Source organism: Heliangelus exortis, chromosome Z (assembly GCF_036169615.1).
Source record: "Heliangelus exortis chromosome Z, bHelExo1.hap1, whole genome shotgun sequence".
In the NCBI taxonomy this organism is placed as follows: Eukaryota; Metazoa; Chordata; class Aves; order Apodiformes; family Trochilidae; genus Heliangelus; species Heliangelus exortis.
In genome coordinates, this window is record NC_092454.1 from 3,184,258 (window position 1) to 3,193,359 (window position 9,102).

The window sequence follows — 9,102 nt, forward strand, 5'->3', positions numbered from 1 at the left end:
GGCATCAGGAACACAAAACAGAAAAACCATGTGGTATCAGATAGGTCCAGTCCTGGTCAACATCTCTATCAATGACCCTGATGATGGGACAGAGTGTTTTTTCAGCAAGTTTGCTGATGACACAAAGCTGGGAGGAGGGCCTGACACCCCAAAAGGCTGTGCTGCCATTCAGAGGGGCCTGGACAGGCTGGGGAGCTGGGCAGGGAGAAATTTAAAGAATTAAATGGAAAGTCTTACATCTGGGTAGGAACATCCCCAAGTACCAGTACAGGACTGAAATGTTGGAGAGGAGTGAAGGGGAAAGGGAGCTGGGGGTGCTGGTGGATGGATGGATGACCATGAGCCAACAAATCCTTGTGGCCAAGAAGCCCAATGGCACCTGGGGGGGGCATTAGAAGGGGGGTCAGTAGGTCAGGAGAGGTTCTCCTCCCCCTCTGTGCCCTGGTGAGGCCACATCTGGAATATTGTGTCCAGTGCTGGGCTCTCAGTTCCAGAAGGACAGGGAACTGCTGGAGAAAGTCCTGAACAGAGGCACAAAGATGATGAAGGGTTTGGAACATCTCCTGGTGAGGAAAGGCTGAGGGAGCTGGGGCTCTGCAGCTTGGAGAAGAGGAGGATGAGGGGTGAGCTCATTCATGTCCATAAATACAGAAAGGGAGAGAGAGCCAGGAGGATGGAGCCAGGATCCTCTCAGTGATGCCCAATGGTAGAACAAGAGGCAACAGATATAAACTAGAGCATAGGAGGTTCCATATAAACACCAGGAGTATTTTTTTTTACTCTGAAAGTGACAGAGCCCTGGCCCAGGATTGCCAGAGAGGTTGTGGAGTCTCCTTCCCTGGAGATGTTCAAATCCCACCTGGATGTGTCCTGTGTGACCTCCTGTGGGTGACCCTGCTCTGGCAGGACTGGAAGACCTTTTGAGGTCCCTTCCAATCCCTCACTTTCTGTGATTCTCTGATTCTGTGCTCACCTGCCCCTCGGGTTGAAATCTGCTCTTTCCACCTTTTCCTTACCTCCCAGGGGTTTTCATTTGAGTTTTGTACTTGGGGTAGACAGGTTTCCCAGACATAGTCCCCAACAAGGATTTTTGGAAGCTGGGTGGCAGATGATTTGGGGGAAAGAAGGGAAGATGGGCAGGCTCACTGTCAGGCCACAACCCAGCCCCGAGTGCTAAGGTGTCACGTTGTAATACTGACAAAGTACAAAATCCAGTCCCAATAATCCTCTTAAGGCAGAACAGAAAATAACCACTGTGATTGATAACCCAAAGACAATCAAAGCATTTAGGATTTAAGGGAAGGTACCAGACGTACAGAATATTTCCAGAAAGAGCTACACAGCTTAAAGGCCTCTTTTATTTAGTTGGTTTTGTTGTTGTTGTTGCTGTTGATGGGGTTTTTTTTTCCCTTTAGATATACTAAAAGAGGGGAACAGTAACAATTATAACCTGAAAATGCACCAAAACCGGTGACACTTCTACCATTGATTTGAATTGGTTTTCAATCAAGCTCTTAAGGAACACAACAGGAATGTCAATTATCAACAGAATAATCATTACAAGTAAACAAAGACGATAAGGAATAAATTAGAGCAACACTGGAAATCAATACCATTCAAAGGCAGAAAATCAGTTGAGTTCAGTTTAGGGATAACAGGTTCAGCAAATCAATGCAAAGAACTGGTGGTCTGAGCTTTTCCAATGTACTTCAGGTGCTAACACCCTGTAGAGCCATGTCCTTGATGGATATGGATGCCCATAGTTTGTCAGCTCTCCTTTTCTGGTCTGCAAAGGGTGATTCCCTCATGGTGTTGTTTGCACAGCAACCTGAGAGACCAGGTATCTGATTCCCACTTTAATGAATGGAAAACTAATGTTCTAGGCTCCTCTCTCAGGCATGGGGGTGCTTTGTCAGGGGTGCTTTTTGAGATTTGGATGGTGCTTCAAAGGACAGAAGGACCCAGAGGGAGAAATATGGCTATGGATGTAGATAGAAATACTTAAAATGTCTGGTGATACTTTGTGGAACTTTTTTCTTTCCTTTGTGCTTTGGAAATAACATGTTGTCTCATGTGATATTGCTGGGGGATGTGTTCCAACAGAGCAACAAGTGGGTTTCAGTCTTATCAAGAGGAATTATTTCTGCCTAGAGCATACAAAGCTTTGGATTTATCACAGAATCACAGAATGGTTTGGGTGGGAAGGGACCTTTCAGGACCATCCAGTCCAAACCCAGGGACATCTCCAACTGGATCAGGTTGCTCAGAGCCCCATCCAACCTGACCTGGGATGGTTCCAGGGATGGGGCATCTCCCACCTCTCTGGGAAACCTGGGCCAGGGTCTCACCACCCTCAGTGGAAAACATTTTTTCTTATATCTTGTCTAAATCTTCCCTCTTTCAGTCTGAAATCAACACCCTTTGTCCCACAGATCCTTCTAAAAAGCCTGGCTCCATCTCTCTTCTAGGTCCCCTTTAAATACTGAAAGGCCACAATAAGGTCTCCCTGGGACCTTCTCTTCTCCAGGCTGAACACCCCCAACTCTCTCACCTGGCTCCAGAGCTGCTCCAGCCCCTGATGAATCTTCATGCCCTCCTCTGGAGTCACTCTAACATCTCCATGTCCTTTTTGTGTTGGGGGGAGGGGGGTTCATATAAGGACAAATAAAGAAGGAGAAGTCACACTTCTTTGGATGAATCCCAGGACTGAGTTGGCTTTCTGGGCTGCGAGTTACGCTAGCAACAAATTCATAATCCAAAGATTAAAAAAAAAAAAAAAAAAAGGAAAAAAGATTGAAATAAAAGTATTAAATACTGGCATTTTTTATTTTCCCAGCTTTCAAACTATGCCTCCACTGCCATAGTTGGCTTTGATGCAAATACCAAAAAAAAAAACCCCATAAACAAAACCAGAAACAAACCAGAAACCAACCAACAAACAAACAATAACGCAACAAACAAAAAATACACTAAACCAGCAAAAAAACCTCAAGCAGTAAATCCACCTCAGCATCCATTTTGAAGAAGTGACACAAGGTCTATTTTGAAACTTTTGAACTCATTTTATCCCCCCACACCAGCAGGTCTATGTCAAAACTCTACCTCCATCCCACACTGCCCAGTGACAATTTTTTGCTGTGACTCCTCTGTGACTCAGCCAGAGGGAAGAGAGAAAAATACCCTGCTAGGAACACCAGATTTACAGAATTATCTGCCTAATCTAACGTGTTAAGATGATTCCCATTGTCTGACTCAGGTTTTAAATCATTCTTGGAAGACAAAGAAATTCTCTGGTAAGCAAATATCCCTGTCCTTCAGCCTGAGGGCATCTGGCTGCCTGCAAACCCTCTGTCGGCAATGTGCTGGGTTCTGAGGGCATCCAAACCAGTGCTGGGTTAAAAAAAAAGGAGTATTTTTCCTTTTCTATCATAGAATGCATCCGAGATGGTCAGCAGGCAAAGTGGGAGGCCTGGTTCTTCTGATTTAGCTCTGCATCTCAGCTTTAGGTCACTTACCAAATCTGGAAATATTTTTTCCCCAAAAAGGATGGGCCACCAGGCTTTTATTCAGCTGAGTTTCATCTCTTGCATGGGACACACCCCAGATGTCTTGGTGGCAATTATCAGTTTCAAGAAGGTGTTTGAAGTGACTGCACATCCCCTGGCCAGAGCTCTCTGGGGGATGTCTCTGCCCAAGGGAGCACAAGAGCCTCACCACAGCAAATCTCTATTTAATATATATATATGGGTTGGGGTTTTTTGTTGTTTTTTGGGTTTTTTTTTAACATAACTAGTGCACTCATAATTCTTCCCACTAATCCCATTGCTGACACAAATCTTCTCCCTCAATCTTCCTATTTTTTCCCCTGTCCACATCTTGACATCCATTAAATTCTCAGTGTGCCCAAAGCTTACCAATACGGCACGCTGCTTTATCCAGTGGCATCAGTCCATCAATAAAGCTCAGCTGCTGAGTTTGTTGGCTTTCCTGCATTTTTGGGATTACTGTAAGTTATGTGGATGTTGGAGCCAGTGATGCCAGGCCCTGGATTGTGTGGTTGGGTGGGGATGGGGTAGGAATGAGGTTTTTCCATCAATTCCGTGGACTCACAAAGCCAACAGCAGTCCCGTCCCACCCTACCCCCACCCACCCACCCCCTCATAAAAAATAAAATAAATTTAAAAAAAACGAAAATAAAAAGTGGTTTCTGCAACAGCTCAGCCCCATTGGGAGGGGCTGGGAATGTGAATGGCATCTTTCTCCCTGGCTGTGGCTTTCCCCTCACTTTCCCCTCTCCTTTCTTACTCCAGAATGAATGTACAATTAAAACACAATCAATCTCCATGGCATTTCCAAAGTGTGCAGGCTTTCCTTTTTAGCCTTGGCGAGAGCCCAAAATTTCTCAGGGAAAAAAAAAAAAATAAAATAAATAAGCTCTCAACTTTCCCCTCAGAGAAACTCAAGATTAAAGGTTGTGGAGTGGGGACAAATCAAGCATCACATTTGTTGTCAACAAATTGATGCCAAAGAGACTTCCTGGACTGGTTCTCTTTTCAGGTTTAGCAGCAAGCAGGGATGGTTAATTCTAATTATAGCCAACGATTTGCATTCAATAGCCCTGTGTAAACTGGTCAAACACGGGGGTTTTTTAAACAGAACTGCCTAATTACACCTTCCTTTATCAAAAAATTAGGGAAGTCAGAGGTAAGAAACCTATTATATGAAGAACCTCTTGTTTGTGCTGAAAAAAACCCAAAACAAAACAAAAAGGTGTTCCCAGTTTGTTTTGGTTTTGTTTTGTTTTTTGTCATCTCCACAAAGACAGGAAGAAAAATATTAATATTTAAGACTACCTCTAGCAATTTTGTGTTTTGTTTTTCTATTTATACACCCTCAAGGTGCATAGAGGGTTATAGCAAGGCCTCAGGTCCCACTCATAATAACAGGAGCCTCACTTTTTTTTTTTTTTTTTTTTAATTTTTTTCCCTGCCTCCCTTTAAAACAACTCTATTAGTACTGCACAAGCTACCTTAAGCAGCATCTGACACATACAAACTGTTGCCTGTAGGTTGCCTGTTTGTTTGGTTTTTCTGCAGTGTGAAGGTTGAGTTGAGTCATTTTGCACCCAATTACTCTGCAGTAAATTTGTCGGATGATTCTTGTCGTGCCGTATTGATCCACCGTGTCACCTTGAACTTGTTTATTGACACATCAAATTCCGAAGGCAGCCCTGTTCAATTTACCACTTCCCAATTATGGCATTTATATGATGTCACTGAAGCTTCTTGTCACGTTCAGATGAGGCCATTTTCCCCCCTCCACCACCAATCACCTGAGCAGCGGTTGCCATTTTTCTCTGACCTTTCCCGAGACAGATGGTGGTTCATAAAATACATCATTAGCACACATGTCATTTTATCTTGCTGGGATTTTTTAAGTGAAAGGTACTTTGTTCAACAAAAGATTTTTCAATTTCTTCCTCCATGACGGTGCTGCAAAATAGGATTTTTTTTTTTTTTTTCCTACCCCCAAACGCTGGAGAAGAGGATTCATCCCCGACACCTCCACTGAGGGATTCATGACATTGAACTGAGAAAGCTTCATCCTGGGCCCAACACATGAGCTGCATCCCTGGATGGTCAAGGGGTCACATCCAAACAGCTCAGGATCTGGCCTGATGCTCTGACTCACAAAACAGGCATGAGAAATGGGGCACTGATGTGACATTCACCATGGGAGGTGACATGGAACTTCACTGATGGTTGGAGGTGAGAACACAGAATCACTGTTTATTTCCTCTGCAGACTCCTTCAGGATTTGTACCACAGTGCTGTGTCCAGTTCTGGGGTCCTCAACACAAGAAAGACATGGAGCTGTTGGAGCATGACCAGAGAAGGCCACAAAGAAATTCTTTGCTGTGAGGGTGCTGAGCCCCTGTGCCAGGTTTCCCAGAGAAGCTGTGGCTGCCCCATCCCTGGCAGTGTCTCAGGTCAGGTTGGATGGGGCTTGGAGCAACCTGGGCTGGTGGGAGGTGTCCCTGACCATGGAAAGGGAGTGGGAATGGAGGAGCTTTAAGCTCCCTTCCAACCCAAACCAGTCAGATTCTGTGATTTTTGGGTGCTACCCTGAGTTTGCTGATACCACAGATGCTGAAAAGAGCCTCCTTTTTTACCTCAAGTTGTTCTGTTTTGTTTCTTTTGTTGAGTTTGGGGATTTTTGGGGCTTTGTTTTTTGTTTTTTGGTTTTTTGTTTTGTTTTGTTTGGGTTTTTTTTTTTTGGGTGGTTTTTTTTCCTATTTAATAACTCAGGAGCTGTGCAGAGCAGGTGTGAAAATTATATTTGAAAGTCCTGCTGTGGGTGGTGTTCTCTGAAGTAATGATAAAACTTGATGCCAGTAACTATAAAAAAAAATAAGCTGGACAACTTTGTAACTTCGAGTTGCTTTAGAAACACCCTTCAGCTCTGACTTCTGTTGGACAAATGTTTTGAATTTAAGATGCCTGTGTGGTTTGCAAGATGAGAACCTATTAATTCAGGCAAAAAAAAGGTTCCTTCCCCATGCTCTGCAGAAACACTGAGGTAACCCAAAAGACAATCTATACCCAAAAAGAGTTTGTTCTTTGAGGTCAGAGTTAAAGACAAACAGGAGTGCTCTTCCACTGCATGATTTATGACTTGTCAAAATGTGCTCAAGAAATAAGTCAGGGTAGAGGGGAGAAAAGCACCCAGAGCAGAAGAAACGATGTTCTTCTTGGCAGTTCCTCAGTTATGCTGCCAGTAGTATCATTTCAAAGCAGCTGGGACAAAAACATTTCTGAATCCAATTTCATTAAACAAAATCACTTCTTTTTGCTTGACACTCGTTTTACTTCCCCACTTCCCTGACAGAGGACATGATAATTTCTGCATCACCAGAACTTAGAGAAGAGCAGACAGCATCTCTTTAAATTCCAGAACAACCTGGTTGGGCTCAACCACTCTCTCACATCCCACGTTCACACCACGCTGTTGCCATCTCATCCCAGCCCCAGGTAGTGGGGCACGGGAGAGAGGAGCCCACCTACATGGGGAGGAAAATAAAGTCATCAGATGCTCTCAGGTTGAGACTCTGAACATCAGGTGTCAACCAGGAGCCAGCTCCTGATTTATAAACCCTGTGGGAAGGGTTGTGAGTTGACACTGGGCACCTCAGTGATGCTGCTGTCAGATCTTACTAGGTGACGAGACAGTGAGATGAACTTTTCTTTCCTTCTTTCCTTCCAGCAGCTCTTGGATGATGATTGCAACCATGCAACCATGATGTAGCTGTTGACCAAGTCCACACTACTGCTTCTGCAATTTATTGTCCTGGTCCCTCCAGCACATATTGTTAATCTCCTTGACAAAGCCAGGACTCACTCTCTCTGTCCCAAAGCAATTACTTGTGTCTCTCCTCCAACTTGCTCCGTCCATTTTCTTGTGCACAGCTCCTCATCTCTTCTTCTTGGCTGTTGTTCAGGGAAAGCACAGTTAATCTATGAGCTTCCTCTTACAAAGGTCCAAATAACTCCAGTTCTCAGCCACGAAAAGAATGGAAACCTTCAGGTCCATTGGGCATTTTTGGACTGCCAGAAATTTGCACCCATCTGCTAGGGCACAGCCAGATGTTTGCAATCCAACTTGGGACCATCACCTACTTTCTCTACCAGGGGCTTTGTTGGGATGCAGGAGGCAACAACCAGAGGAGGGCAATATTCCAGTTTCTAAAGGAGGGAGCAGGGAAAAAGAGAGGTCACTCCTGGGACATCACAGACCAGGAAGATCTTCCAAACCAAAGCCATAACTTCTTAACAGACCAGCAGAAATATGAAGCTGGGGTCACTTCCAAGCACAGCAGGATGTGCTGCCTTGCCCTACTGCTCTGATAATTGCTGATGGTTCATCAGGTCAACCTTGAAGTCTCTGGTACCCATGCAGCGTTTCCACACAGTTCATATTTTGACAGCCAGGGGGGTTTTGGTAGCCTTCAGGAGCTCTGAGAGAACTCAGAATGCATTTTCTGACCTCTTCACCAGCACATCTGAGCGTAAACCTCTTCCCTTCTCCTCTGAGTTGTATTCCATGGTACTGGAATGCTGTAGAAACAGTATCTTAAACATAGCTAGGGTAGACACATGTTGGGTCTGTGAGGCCACCAAAAAAATGCACAAATAAATTCCTAATATTTTTTTACATGTATCTGCATGTAAGGAACAATGAGGAGTGCATGTGTTGGATGGACACATCCTAGGCAGGAAGGTTGACTTGCAGGTCACAGCCTGTCCCTGTGTTTCTCTGCTCTTTGGGCTGTAACCTTGATGGAGCAAAGGTTCCGAGCAGCCCTGGGATGGACACAGTCCTGGATTGTGATTTTGGAGTCCTGGCTAGGATCATAGAATCATTTTGGCTGGAAAAGATCTTTAAGATCATCAGGTCCAACCCTTAACCCAGCCCTGCCAAGGCCACCCCTGCCCCATGGCCCTCAGCACCACATCTCCAGGGCTTGGAAATCCCTCCAGGAATGATGGGGACTCCAGCCCCTGCCCTGGGCAGCCTGGGCCAGGCCCTGACAACCCTTGCCAGGGAGAAATTCTTCCCAAGCTCCAATCTAAACCTCCAGCTCAATTCCTCTTCTCCCATCCCTTCTTCCTTGGGAGCAGAGCCCGACCCCCCCTGGCTCCAACCTCCTCTCAGGGGCAGCTGTAGGTCAGCATCTCTCCTTCCCCTCCAGGTCTTTGTTTTTCTCATGTTTCTGGGATGTGAGAGCTTTTTGCAGCTCATATGACACTGGGTTCATAGAAATAAATGTCCAAAAGGATTTGGGTTTAACCATCCCTCAATAATAAACATTTCTCCTGAAGAAGGCCCTTGCAAAACTTGGTTTTGGCCGTAGTCACACATCTTTGCTTGCACCACTGCAATTCTCTGCACGGATTCCCAAATAAAATGGATGGAGAACAAACACTCTGGTAGATACTGGATTTATGATCTGCCAGGTTTAAATAGCACCCATAAGGCCTGAACCAGCAGCGATGGGGAATCCATTTCTCAGTCGTAGCAAGCACACAAAGCTCACTCTTTCTA